The sequence below is a fragment of the Podarcis bocagei genome (genome assembly GCF_964188305.1).
Source record: "Podarcis bocagei genome assembly, chromosome: 5".
Lineage (NCBI taxonomy): Eukaryota > Metazoa > Chordata > Lepidosauria > Squamata > Lacertidae > Podarcis > Podarcis bocagei.
In genome coordinates this window covers 37,837,149-37,852,328 of record NC_138129.1, presented here as the reverse complement: position 1 = coordinate 37,852,328, position 15,180 = coordinate 37,837,149, and the positions used below count along the sequence as shown (strand labels likewise).

Here is a 15,180-nt window from a genome sequence, read left to right as displayed (position 1 = left end):
CTGGCTTTATTTCACCCAGGTCAAATACCCAGTTTGGCACACTCCCTCTCCCCACGCACACTTGTGTACACACGCACACAGGTTGGGAGCCTCAATACCCCTGGAGACTTCACCTAGGACAAAAAACCTGGCTACCCCCCCCCCAGCTATGGGTCTGCTTCAGGTATCAGGTGTATGCCTGTGCTAGCTAGGAAACACACTGAGAAGCCTGGAGCAGATCAACCATCATTGGGTCAAGTGTACCTGATAGGTCTATCCTTTAAAAATCTGTGCTGCCAAATTCCATTTAGCAGAATCAAACACAAAACTCCTCACCTCCTGTTGCAAAAAACCAAGCAGCACACGTGATGTTGAAGCCCAAGCAACAAAGTGGAGAAGTTTATGCTTTGTTCATCTTCATGTTATAAAGTTTATTTTAGCACACATCAAGAGAAACAAAGACACTTCCTGAACATGAACATTTCCTTTCTACCATTTATAGCACCAGGGGCATAAAGGATGAACTGGGAAATATATTTGGACATGAGCTTTCAAACAAGTACAAAACTGACTAGCCTGTTCTTTATCAAAGCCCATAAAGTTTGAGATGCAGCCTTGTAAAAGGTGATGCACTTACTGGGACTGAAAACCCTTCCTGTTACGGCAGTTCTTGGGACTACTCAGTCTGTCATTTCTGGCAAGGAAAAAGCAGCAAACAGAGGAAGCAAGTGCCCTCTACCCCATAAAAACCTGTGTTTTGAAATAATCTGAATGCATTTCACAAACATCTGGAAACTGAGGAACACTTTTTGCTCAATTAAAACCAAGAAGCACACTTCACTCTTACATCCCCAAAGATTTACTTTTAGAAAATACAACAATACTTCAGATTCCATGACAGACAGAGCAAGGTCTAGCCGCTCAGCATCACTTCCTTGCCTCAGAGGATTTTTGTGGGAGCTACTGTGTGCTATAACACCAGGGCAAAGCGAGGAGGAGGGCAGGAAATGCTGCCATGTGATTTCTGCTCCTCATTAGATCTGAATGTGTTATTATTGTAAGAATCTCTTATAAGATGCTTTGAGAGCATCTCGTGTGTTATAAGCATTCGGAACAAAAACATATAGGATTTGCCTATGCTCTAAAGAACCCAATATCCTATGCTCCTGTATATGTGTAACTAGTCGCAGGGGCGAAAGAAAGTAGGCTTTATTTCACCCAGGACAAAGACCCATTTTGGCATCCCCTTGCACATTTGCATACACAAACACAGCCTGGTAGCCTCAGTGGCACCCCTCTGGAGGCTCCACCTGAGGGAAAACACCTGGCAAGCCCCCCCCCCCAGCTACGGCTCTAACCTGTCAGCTTTCTTCACAATAAACTGGGGCGAAGGGCAATTTAAAGTGTAGTAAAGGCAGGTAGGAGAGGATGCTGACCCCTTCACCACCACGCCCTTTTGGAAAAACAATTTCACCCCAAAAATGAGGGAAGGAGACATGGAATTTGGGCAAAGAAAGTGCCCTGTTCCACTCTTCCTTGGGTTAGACTTTAACACACCCACCCCCATGTAGGAAAATCCACACAACCCACATTCTGGTGCACAGCTTGCTCCTGACATGAAGGTGCAAGAGACAGGCTGCTGTGCTGCAGCAGCAAGAGTTATAGGATTAACCATCACATGCAATGCAACAGAATTACTCACCCAACTAGCAAAAACCAAACAGAAGCAGAAAAGACCAGAGATCAGCAATTCATGCATAGATGCATCTGGCATCTCCTCTCTCCTGAGCTGGTTTCTCCAGGCTCTCATTTTATTTATATATTTGCTCCTGGTGTGCAGGCAATTCTTACAAGTACACAAGTGTGCCAAGGCACACAATTCAGAACTACAGTGGTACCTCGCAAGACGAATGCCTCGCAATACAAAAAACTCGCTAGACGAAAGGTTTTTCCGTTTTCGATTTGCCTCGCAAGACGAATTTCCCTATGGGCTTGCTTCGCAAGACGAAAACGTCTCGCGACTTTGTTTCCTTTGTCTAAAAACAAAGACATGTTTTGTTTATAAAGTTAATTTATTTTCCCTTCAATTTTTGAACTGCTCTTTACAGTATGTGTGACTTTAAAGAGCAATTAATAAACTGTTGTTGTACCAAATTTGGCTTTGTTTGGACTTTTTTTGACCATAGGAACGCATTAATTGATTTTCAATGCATTCCTATGGGATTTCGTGATTCGCAAGACGAAAAATTCGCTAGACAACAAAACTTGCGGAACGAATTAATTTCGTCTTGCGGGGCACCACTGTACAGTAGTGATCTAAGGGAATTGGGATTTAAGGGCCGAGCTAGTCATTTGGCAGGACAGCTGGCCCTGGGAATCCGAGTCTTTGTCACTCACCTAAGAACTGGCAGAAAGAGAAAATGAGATTTGGAGAGAAGGCAGCTATTTAATCTCCAACAACTGTGCAACAGTCTGCCTTGGGAAGGGGTGGGATTCACTGGTGGTGAGGCTGGTGAGCCACCTGTCAGGGATTTGTAATGCCCTGCATTACAGTTCCTGCATCAAATGGGGGGTTGGGCTAGATGACCACCAGCACACTCTTTCCAACTTTAAGATTCAAACCTTTTCCTGCATCCCACTTCACCTCACTCCCTGGGAGATGCATCAACTGAAGAATTGTTCAGGTGCAGAAAATGTTAAGGAGCCTTTCCCTGCTTCCAAATCAGCCTTTATCCACTCTAAGGGCTCGTCCACACTTCTGCTTGTCCTGTGCCAAGAAAGAATGGGGCGGAGGCATTTTCTGTTTGCCCTGCTGCTTTTCCCAGAAAAGCCCACTCTTTAACATTGAATCAGATCAAGCATCACTCCATGGAAAATCCCACTGGATTCGGTGAAAAAGATTGGGTTTTCCCAGGAGAAACTGGCAGGACAAGCTGGAGTCCCAAATTGCACTCTTTTCTCTAGCTGTGGCCCCCAAGTACCGTATTTTTCGCTCTATAGGACACACTTTTCCCCCTCCAGAAATTAAGGGGAAATGTGTGTGTGTCCTATGGAGCAAATGCAGGCTCCTTGGCTTCAGCGACAGCAACGCGAAGCCTCCGAAGCACAGAGGGAGTGCTGCCTCCACGCTCCGGAGGCTTCACGTTGCTTTCGCTGAAGCTTGGAGAGCGAGAGGTGTCGGTGCGCACCCACCCCTCTTGCTCTCCAGGCTTCAGGGATAGCTGCCTGAAGCCTTCGGAGCACAGTGTGAGTTCCCACTGCGCTCTAAAGGCTTCAGGTTCCTTTCGCTGAAGTCAGGGGAGTCTTGCTCTCTCAGCTTCAGCAAAAGGAACCCGAAGCCTCCGGAGCGCAGCGAGAACTCAGGGAGGTCCCGCTGCGCTCCGGAGGCTTCAGGTTCCTTTTGCTGAAGCTGGGAGAGCAAGACTTTCTTGGCTTCAGCAGAGAGGGAGAGCTGCGCAGCACCCCTTCAACCAAGCGGGAGGAGAAATGGGAGGAGAAATTGAAGGGGCTGAAGGGGCGCTGAGCAGAGAGGGGGAGATATTTTTTTTTCTTGTTCTCCCCCTCTAAAACAAGGTGCGTCCTATGGTTGGGTGCATCCTATAGAGCGAAAAATATGGTACATCTTTTGCTGTAGCTAACAGAGAAGCAGCAGTGGGAGGGAGAGGAGATGAAAAGCGATAGGTTGGAGGGAAAGAGCAAGCACCTACCCTTTTCAGGCATTCAGTAGAGAGACAGGATCCCAGCCATAGGTCTCTAACAAATGTTTAAGTTGGCCCTACTATGGTTTGGATGGGTCTTGACCAACACATTACCATGCAGGGCTGAGTTTATGAATTTGTTTGTTTGCTTGTTTGAGTTAAGAATTCTTGATTCTCATCTGCACATCCACAAAAGATTATTACCCCTACGGAAAGGAGGTTTAAAACGTGAATCAGCAAAGGAAGTGGGATGGATCACAGTATTCATGAAACTTTGCATGTTTTGCCCAAGGTATAAGCCTGAAAGAGCATGTTAGTAAGTCACATGTGCCTCATAGTTCTGGCTTCAGATTTACAGTGCAGGAACCTTGTTGTCAAATGTCACAGCAACACTGGAGACAAAGTTAACTTTTCAGAGCAGCCAAACTAGTCAGATTGCTTTGAGTAAGCATTTGTTTTGTTGTATCCTATACTTTACTTTTTAGAAGTATTTTTTTTTTGTAGCAGGCCAAGCTACAGTAAGTTAAACAAACACATACTCAGATGAACGCTCTCCTTTTTCCTCCCAGATTTACACTCCAGTCAAGATTATGGAATAATTTCTCTTTCAATGAAGACAATGCCCACATTCATTCATTTTGGCAAGGCGGTGATGCTACTGAGTTTTTCACTTGTCGCCTAAGCTTCACATAAATAGATCTGAATGTCAGATCCAGAAAACAATGAATTCTTCCCTCCCCAGGTTTGCAGTGGTTTTTATCTTTCTAGATCCAGTCCTCTGTTGAGATGTGATGAAATCTTTGGAAAGAAGGGTTGCCTCTGTTACGGTATCTGTGTGACTAAATGCAGTCTAAGCTCTGTTAACCCATTCAGGCTTGACACTGTCCACTGGACTGCAATGATAGACACCTCCCTATGAACAAGCTGAAGGGATTGCTGTACAAGATGCAAGAGGACACACTGCTGTGGGTGGGTGGGTGGGGGAAAAAGCTGAGAGACTTAATTTAGCCTCCAAGATTCAGATAAGCAAACTGCTATTTTGGGAAACATTGGTCATATCCACATCATACATTTAAAGCACACTCTTATTTAGCAATCACAGTCTCCTTGCAATAATCATAGGAACTGTAGTTTGTTAAGTCACAGACTAACAATTTCCAGCAACCTTAACAAAATAAAGTTATCTGGATTATCCAACTGTTAAAGTGGTATAACAGCATGTATCATGGGGATCTGACCACTGGGCTTAAATACACACACACACACACACACACACACACACACACCCAAGGAACATGCAAAAAAACCCCAATTTTCTGATTCCACTCAGGAGATTATGATCTGCATTTCAAATGAACACACACAAGTCCTAGAAGTGAACTTGGCAATTTATTTAAAATGTATCTCTCCCACTTAAAGCAAACGCATAATTCTGAGTTTCAAGTGGAGTGCTTTACTGTTATTGGCCTGACAGTCATTCAATATTTGCCCAATATCATGTTTCTTTAAATTTCTCTACAACAAGAAGCAACAATATTTATTTTGCAACAGTCAAATTCAAAACCTTTTGGGAAAGGAACACTCTTAATTCTGCACTTCCCCAAATTTCAATGCAGATTCATTAGGTAAGTATAGAAAGTTGTGTTCAAGGATACTTCCACAACAGGTAGAATAGTCATGCTTTGTCAATACACTTTTTATGGAGGATCTACCAGAGAGATAGTTTCCACATAACACTAAGCCAAATCATGGCAAAACACAAATCTAAGGGTTCCTGGAGAGAACACAGTCACTCCTTCCCTATTCCCTCTGCTGCTGAGAGTTATGATTTGGATTAGCATGCCATCCAAACCTGGGCTCGTGGTTTGTTTCCTCCAGACAAACAGAGCTGTATACCCAAGAATAAACCTTGGTTACAGCTCATGGTTTGTCTATATCATGGGTAGGCAAACTAAGGCCCATGGGCCGGATCAGGTCCAATTGCCTTCTGGATCCGGCCCACGAATGGTCCAGGAATAGCCACGTGGATCGCCAGCGAACACGTTCTCCCTCTCTCTCCCTCACACAGCGGCAGTGGCGGAAACTCCTCCCTCCCTCCACCTGGCTTCTCCCCGCCACGCCTAGAGGAGTAAGAGGGCTGGTCTTTGTTGGTGCCAGCAGCAGCGCCGTTTTAAGCAGCCCCTCTCTGGAGCCCTATCGCGCATTCTCATCGTCCCTCTGCTGACACCAGCCCCTGCCAGACACAGGTAAGCAGCCACTAGGGCTCGTAGTGCTCTTGCATCAATCCCCCCCCCAAAATACAGCCCAGCCCCCCGCAAGGTCTGAGGAACAGTGGACCAGCCCCCTGCTGAAAATGTTTGCTGACCCCTGGTCTATATCTTCCCAGGGAACCATAGGACTGGGCCCTGAATCAACTTTTTCTTTTGCATTAAAATGCCTTTTTGTCTTAATTTTTTTTAAAAAGGTTCATGCAGAAGCACTTAAATCGATTAAGCCCTTCAGTTGGTGCTATTTTAGCACCATGCTATATTTTTCCTTTTGCAAATATTTTAGAGTACCTTTAAAACAATCCAAAGAAAGCACACAATGACGATGCCTAAATAAAAAGTGCTTTAGCACAAATTAAAATTGATTCAATTTTTTTTAAAAGCATGCTCAGAGTTGCTGCTTCCCTACTCAAACTGTTATGTCACACGCACTCGTACAGATGGAACATAGTGGGATGCACACACACAAAGTGTTATCCTCCATATTCCCTGAAACATAGAAAGTTAACAACAATTACACATAGAGCAATGATTGGGAAGCACAAAGTTCTGCCAGTTTGGAAGCAGCTTCAATAAAGAGCTTTCTAATCTCTTTCGCAGCACAACCCCCCAGAAGTGAATAGGAGTTGAACAAGAATTTATTTATGCAGTTCAAAGTAGTTTCAATAGTGCTTGCCTAGCAAAACTTCCCTGGTGGTTTGCATGTCCAAAGTCTGCTGGCAAGAATGACCCATAGTTTAAAAAACTATTGGAACCCCATTTTTGAAGCTACATACAAGATGCTTCTTCACACAGTGAAAATAAGACTCATCTATAATATTCAAGCAGAGAAAATTATGGACTTAAACAAGTTACCTATTTAATGGTGTTATATATATATATATATATATTTGCTTTCGTAGATTTTCACGGGTACAGGAATGTAGGTTTTGGTGTCTTCGGGTGTCTTCCCGTGTAAGAGTTGGGGTGTCTAGGCGACGTTTCGACGAGGTCTCACTCGTCATCTTCAGGCTGGTGCTTTCGGCTTCTTGTTACTGGAACAGAGCAGGATCTCAGTGTTTGAGTTCCTATAAATACTGTTGAGGGGGTGTGGTGCAGAGAAGAAGTTCCCAGGTTATTGTGCCTTTTCTTCTTTTGTTCCTTAATTACTTGGGGGATATCTTGAGTGATATCTTGAGTGATATTCTGAGTACCACTTAGGTGGGTCATTAAGTGTGGATTAGTTGCTATAGCTTTCGTGTCTTGACCTTTTGAGCTTGTGAAGAGATTTTTCTGAGAAGATGGCTGTACTGCACTGAGTTGTGCTCTGGCTTGGCTTCGTGTATAGGGGCGAGCTGTGGTTTTGTGCCCTGTGCCAGCCAGATCTGTGTAGGGATTGCAGGGGGGTGCAGCATCCGGAGGTGCCACTATGGTTTGGCTACCGGATGGAGTCTGTAATTTATCTGTGGAGAGGGTCTGGGTTTGGGTCTGGTGTGGTTGATAGGTGATGGCGTTCTGTGTGCCTCTGGTCCTGGTGTCGGTTTTTGTGGGGAGGGCTAATTTCCAGATGTCTGGCAGGCGGGACGTGTCGTCACGCTTGTTCATGTTGTGAGGGTGTTTCTCTATCTCGATGGCTTCCATGATTATTCTCTTGTGGTGATGTTCCATGTTAAAGAGCAATTTGGAATCTGCAAAATTAATTTCGTGTCCTGTTTCTTTCATGTGTTGGAAAAGAGAGGAGGTTTTTTCCTCTTTTTTGACGGCATTCTTGTGTTCTGCGATACGTGCATTTATTCGTCTGTTTGTTTGTCCAATGTACGTGGCTGGGCAGACTTTGCAGGGTATTTCATAGACCCCTTGGTTTTCCAACTGGATTTTATCTTTGGGGTTTCTGAGGATATTGGCTATTTTTTTGGTTGGTGCAAAAGGCTGTTTTGATATTGTGTTTATGGAGGATTTTGCTGATTTTGTCTGTAGTGCCCTTGATATAAGGAAGGAGGGCCATGCCATTGTTTTCTTCTGTGTCTTGGTTTTTGGGGGGTGTTTCTTTTTGGATTAGCTTCGTAACCCTGTTTTGCTGGTATCCATTGGCGATTAACACATTTGAGAGATTCTGTAACTCAGTTGTCAAGTGGTCTTTGTCAGCCAGGCGTTTGGTTCTGGAGATGAGAGTCTTGGCTACGGAGTTTATTTGTGCAGGGTGGTGGTGTGATTGTGCATGTAAGTAGCGGTTGGTGTGTGTTTTTTTTCTGGTAGATAGTGTGTCCTAGGGAGCCATCAGGTTTTTTGTAGATTAGGACGTCAAGGAAGGGAAGTTGGTTGTTGGCTTCTATTTCCATAGTAAATTGTATTTTGGGGTGTAGGCTGTTGAGATGTGTGAGGAAGCTGTCTAGTTTTTCTTTCCCGTGTGGCCAAATTACAAAGGTGTCGTCAACATATCTGAGCCAAAGTTTGGGTTTGTGTTCTGACTTGTCTAAAGCATTGGTTTCAAAGTGTTCCATGTACAAATTTGCGATGACCGGTGAGAGGGGTGATCCCATAGGCGCTCCTTCTATCTGTTTGTATCTTTGTCCATTGTGGATGAAGTACGTGTTGGTTAGGCAGTGGTTGGTCAGGTCCAGGATGTATTTGGGGGGATTGTATTTGTTTTGAATGGCTGTCAAGGCTTCATTAATGGGCACTTGAGTGAAGAGAGATACAACATCGAAGCTCACAAGTAGGTCATCGGGATGTAGGTTTTGCTTCTTTATTGTTTCTATGAACTGGAAGGAGTTAGTAACGTGTGAAGCGATGGATTCTGCATAGGGCTGAAGTTGCTTAGCGAGAAATTTAGCGAGATTTTGTAGAGGTGAGCCTATGGAGCTGACTATTGGTCTGAGTGGTGTTCCTTCTTTGTGTATCTTGGGGAGACCGTAGAGTTTGGGGCATCTGGATGATTTTTCTCTGGGGATGATTCTTAGCTGGATTTCTTCACTGATAGGAGAGGCTTTTATTTTGGATTTGGTGGTTTTTTCCAGATAGGTGGTGGGATCTGTTTTTATAGGTTGGTAGGTAGGGTCTTGGAGTAGATTTGATAGTTTTGCTTGGTAGTCCGATGTGTTCATCACAACAGTGGCATTACCTTTGTCTGCTGGGAGAATGATTATGTTGTTGTCTTTCTTCAGGTTGGTGAGTGCTTTCTGTTCTTCTTTGTGTAAATTGCTTCTGGGTGGTTTGCTGGAGCAGAGGATGTTGGTGACTTCAAGTCTGATTTTATTGGCTTCATCTGGGTCGATTTTGGTTAGGCTAGCTTCGACTCCGCATATGATGTTTTCCGTGGGGATGCGTCTCGGGGCGACTGCAAAGTTGAAACCTTTGGAGAGTACTTTGGTTTCAGTTGGGGTGAGGATCCTGTCTGATATGTTATGTACTGTTTGTTTCATGGGTTGTTGTGGAGGGTGGCTGGGCTTCTGGCGTTTCTCTAGTTTGTGGAGTTTGTTGGTGTGTCTGTCTGTCTTATGTGAGGTCTCAGTTTCAGCTCTCCAGACGGCTAGTTGTTTGCATTTGTCCCAGAGTGCAGGGTGGATTTTGTTACAGAGTTTGAGGTGAAGAGTGAGCAGATCTTTGTTGGTTTGGTTTAGTAGGTATCTTTTCTTATGTATTTCGTTTCTGATTAGGGATAGTTCAGTTCGTTTCAGGATCCTTTCGGTAGCTGGGGTTTTAGAGTGGAAAGCAAATATCTCACCTCTACGGGGAGGAAACCTTCCAGCTGACAAGAACCTACGAGAAACTAGAAATCCGAAGAGCCACCATCTTATGTGATCTCTTGTTCCTACGCAACTGCCGGGACAACAACTTAATTCCCACATGCTTCCAACTTAAATTCCACCTGACCAACCACTGCCTAACCAACACGTACTTCATCCACAATGGACAAAGATACAAACAGATAGAAGGAGCGCCTATGGGATCACCCCTCTCACCGGTCATCGCAAATTTGTACATGGAACACTTTGAAACCAATGCTTTAGACAAGTCAGAACACAAACCCAAACTTTGGCTCAGATATGTTGACGACACCTTTGTAATTTGGCCACACGGGAAAGAAAAACTAGACAGCTTCCTCACACATCTCAACAGCCTACACCCCAAAATACAATTCACTATGGAAATAGAAGCCAACAACCAACTTCCCTTCCTTGACGTCCTAATCTACAAAAAACCTGATGGCTCCCTAGGACACACTATCTACCGGAAAAAAACACACACCAACCGCTACTTACATGCACAATCACACCACCACCCTGCACAAATAAACTCCGTAGCCAAGACTCTCATCTCCAGAACCAAACGCCTGGCTGACAAAGACCACTTGACAACTGAGTTACAGAATCTCTCAAATGTGTTAATCGCCAACGGATACCAGCAAAACAGGGTTACGAAGCTAATCCAAAAAGAAACACCCCCCAAAAACCAAGACACAGAAGAAAACAATGGCATGGCCCTCCTTCCTTATATCAAGGGCACTACAGATAAAATTAGCAAAATCCTCCATAAACACAATATCAAAACAGCCTTTTGCACCAACCAAAAAATAGCCAATATCCTCAGAAACCCAAAAGATAAAATCCAGTTAGAAAACCAAGGGGTCTATGAAATACCCTGCAAAGTCTGCCCAGCCACGTACATTGGACAAACAAACAGACGAATAAATGCACGTATCGCAGAACACAAGAATGCCGTCAAAAAAGAAGAAAAAACTTCCTCTCTTTACCAACACATGAAAGAAACAGGACACGAAATTAATTTTGCAGATTCCAAATTGCTCTTTAACATGGAACATCACCACAAGAGAATAATCATGGAAGCCATCGAGATAGAGAAACACCCTCACAACATGAACAAGCGTGACGACACGTCCCGCCTGCCAGACATCTGGAAATTAGCCCTCCCCACAAAAACCGACACCAGAACCAGAGGCACACAGAACGCCATCTCCAATCAACCACACCAGACCCAAACCCAGACCCTCTCCACAGATAAATTACAGACACCATCCAGTAGCCAAACCATAGTGGCACCTCCGGATGCTGCACCCCCCTGCAATCCCTACACAGATCTGGCTGGCACAGGGCACAAAACCACAGCTCGCCCCTATACACGAAGCCAAGCCAGAGCACAACTAAGTGCAGTACAACCATCTTCTCAGAAAAACTCTTCACAAGGTCAAGAGGTCAAGACACGAAAGCTTTAGCAACTAATCCACACCTAATGACCCTCCTAAGTGGTACTCAGAATATCACTCAAGTAATCACTCAAGATATCCCTCAAGTAATTAATGAACAAAAGAAGAAAAGGCACATTAACCTAGGAACTTCCTATCTGCCCAGAACGTTGGAGGCTATACACCACACCCCCTCAACAGTATTTATAGGAACTCAAACACTGAGATCCTGCTCTGTTCTAGTAACAAGAAGCCGAAAGCACCAGCCTGAAGATGACGAGTGAGACCTCGTCGAAACGTCGCCTAGACACCCCAACTCTTACACGGGAAGATACCCGAAGACACCAAAACCTGCATTCCTGTACCCGTGAAAATCTACGAAAGCAAATATATATATATATATATATATATATATATATATATATATATCCCTTACTCCAGAGTGCAAAGCTGTCTTTTATCCATTAACTAACAGAAATGCTGGAATCCCACTTTTGTGTCAACAGACACAAAAGCATCTGCCAGTCACAAATACCCCTGTGAAGCAATGTGACAATGCTACTGCCATTTTCAGTGGGTGTTTTCTAAAAGGCTGGGGCAGGATTTAGGGAGCCTGGTTTGCAATGAAAGGACTTGGCTGCCAAATTCCAAGGAGAGGGAGGGAGGATGGGGAGAGAGAGAGAGAGAGACAGAGAGAGAGAGGCACTGTTCAGTCATGGTTCTGGAATGCTTTCTTACTCCTAAGCTATTAGCACAACCTCCTTCCCACCCCACTATAAATGTCCGAAAGTGAGCTAAGCAAGCATTTAAAGGACACAGGGAATCACTGTCCACATCACATGGCAAGCCAGTTTCACAGGAATCCTCAAACAAGGAAATGCAACAGCCACACAGAAAGGTATGCAGCAAACAGGGAATGAGGAGCAGGGGTGAAAAAGAAATAATCACAGTGCCTGTTTGGTTCAAACCAAATTCTCCATATATGAATATGCTGTTCACATTAAGCAACCTTTAACAAAACCATCCTTTGGCGAGTATATATGAACACAAAAAGCAGGCAGCAGTTAGAAAATGTGCTACTTTTCTTCCCTGACACACTGTTCACTTTTTTTTTTTTTTTTTGCTTATCAGAGCTCCCACCCACCCTCAGTTACTCACTAGCAGTTGTGCTTTTCCAACTTCCTCCCAACAGATTCAGCCCATCCCAATTCCTGTCCAAATCAGTGAAGAGAAATTCTTCATCTACTGAACACAAGGAATGATGAACAGGATTCACATTTTAAAACATCATTCTGGGAACATGACAAAATAATGGAATTAAAATGGCAACCAATCAAATGGAATTATTAATCAGAGCCAGGGTTCAGCGCCTAAATCTGTGAAGTAGTAACAAAAAAGAGAGAGTGCCTTACAGCATGCAAAGATTAATGTGACTCACTGACATGGAAAAGGTATTTAGGCTTTGCTTTCAAGGCCAGAGCAGAGAACAGCTTCCAGCTAGGCTCAAGGCACAACACCTTGCCTTTAGAGATCAAAAAATACCTCTTCACAATTTTTGCCTTATGCTTAGCAAATGAGGTGAGGCGAGGTACTACAAACAGAGCCTTTTCTGGGGTGGCCCCTATATGGCTCAATGGTCTCCAGCAAGAGACTTGTGTTGCTTTCCATTGCTTTTGAAAGTAGGCTTTTGTATGAAGAAGCCTTTTTACTCCTCCAGGCATTTAGGGTTGGGGGGGGCACACAAGGTGTTCAGTCCATCTCACCACTGTTTTTAAGATTCTGTGGGAATCAGAAATGTGTTTCATCTGTTAAAGTTACTTTCAAATAAATTACCTCTCCACGGCACAAGCCTAGATCACTTCACACCTTCCAACCCACATAGGAAAAAAATCCCAGCAGCTACCCCCAGTTCTCCCCATTGCTCACTGGATCCTGTACAGTGGTACCTCGCAAGACGAATGCCTCGCAAGACGGAAAACCCGCAAGACGAAAGGGTTTTCTGTTTTGGAGGCGCTTCGCAAGACGAATTTCCCTATGGGCTTGCTTCGCAAGACGAAAGCCCATAGGGAAATCTCCCGGGACCTCTTTTAAATGCTGGTGGTGGGGAGCAAAGCCTTTCCCCCCCCCCTCCGGCCTTCAGAAGAGGTCCAGGAAGGCCGGCGGGGGCCGAAAGGCTTTGCTCCCCACCGCCAGCATTTTAAAAGCAGTCCGGGATAGCAGGGAAGCGCTTCCCGCTATCACAGATGGCTTTTGAAGGCAGGCGGGGGGGGGCTAAGACTTTCGCCCCCCGCCCGCCTTCAGAAGAGGTCCAGGACCTCTTCTGAAGGCGGGCGGGGGGCAAAAGTCTTTGTCCCCCCTGCCTGCCTTCCCAGGGGCTTTTACATCGCCCCGGACAGCGGAGAAGTCCTCCGCTGTCCCGGGCGATTTTAAAATGCCGCCCGCCAGCATTTTAAGATTGCCCCGGACAGCGGAGAAGTCCTCCGCTGTCCCGGGGTTTTTTAAAATGCTGGGGGTGGGAAGAAAAGCCCTTGTCCCCCCCCCCAGCCTTCAGAAGAGGTCAGGGGACAGACTGTCCCTGGACCTGGTCCGAAGGCGGTTTCCATAGGAACGCATTAATTGATTTTCAATGCATTCCTATGGGAAACCGTGCATCGCAAGACGAAAAACTCGCAAGAAGAAAAAACTTGCGGAACGAATTAATTTCGTCTTGCGAGGCACCACTGTACACTGAAACTGCATGTGCCCTCCTCCCCCATGCAAAGGACACAGTATCACACCCACGTGCATTCAGATCGTCCATTAACCTGAAATAACTAGGCAATCCTCACTTGCTCCACTCCACCTCTGCTAACCACCCTGATAGCAAATACCACGGCAGATATTTAAAGGATGACTAAGGCTACAAGGCTAGCCGCGGTTACTAAGGAGTAAGTCTCATCGAACTCAGTGGGACTTGCTCGCGACGACGATGCTGCTCTCCCCCGCACCCCGCATTCACGTGAAACGAAACCCCATTCAACAGCGGGGTCTACTTTTGAGTAAGCATGCCTAATGATTTGGGTTGGGTTCCTTCCAAGGGCTGACTTGAACCTGCCCCATGTATATATCTACAGATATGGAGAGATACATACCGCACTCCCAAAACCTGCTACCCCACCCCGCCTTCTTGCGCGCGCCCCTCTCGCTTCCTCCAGCCCCGCCAACTCCTACCACGCCTTTCCCCCTCAGCTCCACTCCTATTCAAGCCAGGCTACTTTAGGGTCACGCTCACTAACCTACGGGAAAGGCGCTCCGGGCCGGGCCGCCAAACCGATCCCGAGCTTCCCTCCTCGCCTTGCCAGCTACCTTAAAGCGGAGTCAGGCTGCGGCCGCCGCGCTCCCTGGCCTCTCGGTCCGTCCCGACTAAGCGCGAGCCTTCGGAGAGCGGAGAGGCGGGACCGGGCTCGCTTGGTGGGGCTGACACAGCCGCTGAGGCCGCCTCCCGGCCCGCCTCGGGGAGGGGCCGCCGGGAGAGGGTCGCGCCGCCCGGTGCTGCGTCTGGAAGTGGCCGGGCGGGCGCGCAGAGGCGCCTTCTCGAGGGGTCGCTGTTGCGAGAGCATCAGGGCGCGCGGAAGCTCGCCTCCGCTGAGCATATGCAGAGCGCGCTTCCCCACCCCGTGACCTCTAGAGTAGTAGCGGACTCGAGAGGGGACGTAGATCCCAAGCAGGGCGGGGGCCTCGGCTCGACGTTTCTGGGGAGAAGTGAACCATTGCTGGCGGGAGAGCCGCCCTTCAGTTCCGCAGCTGGTGAGATGTCCCTGGGAGCCGCGCATGGGCGTAGCCAGGATTTATTGGGGGGGGGAGGCAGAACTGAGTTATCTGCAATGCCATTGGTCAGTTAGTTAAGTATTTTTATTTGTAGGCTTGATTAGGGGGGCAGCTGCCGCCCCCCCCCCTGGCTACGCCCATGGAGTCACTGGAAGCCCAGTGCCCGTCGGATGGTGGCTTTGCTCCCCCAGTGGACGTGGGAGGCGCGGCGCACATGCTTCGGGAGGCCAAGCCCGGCTGAGTCAGC

At 46.4% G+C, this 15,180-nt stretch overlaps 1 protein-coding gene across 2 annotated transcripts in view; it reads right to left on the bottom strand.

The window, feature by feature from the left end:
* Positions 1–14,625, bottom strand: part of RHOC (ras homolog family member C) — a 35,676-nt gene extending 21,051 nt beyond the window's left edge. Inside the window, exon 1 of one of the 2 annotated variants that reach the window (XM_081195211.1) lies at positions 14,472–14,625. The gene's annotated coding sequence lies outside the window, so the exon portion shown is untranslated. Of the gene's footprint in view, positions 1–14,401 lie in introns of both variants that reach the window. The other variant, XM_081195212.1, reaches the window with a different exon arrangement.
* Positions 14,626–15,180: the final 555 nt, after the last annotated feature.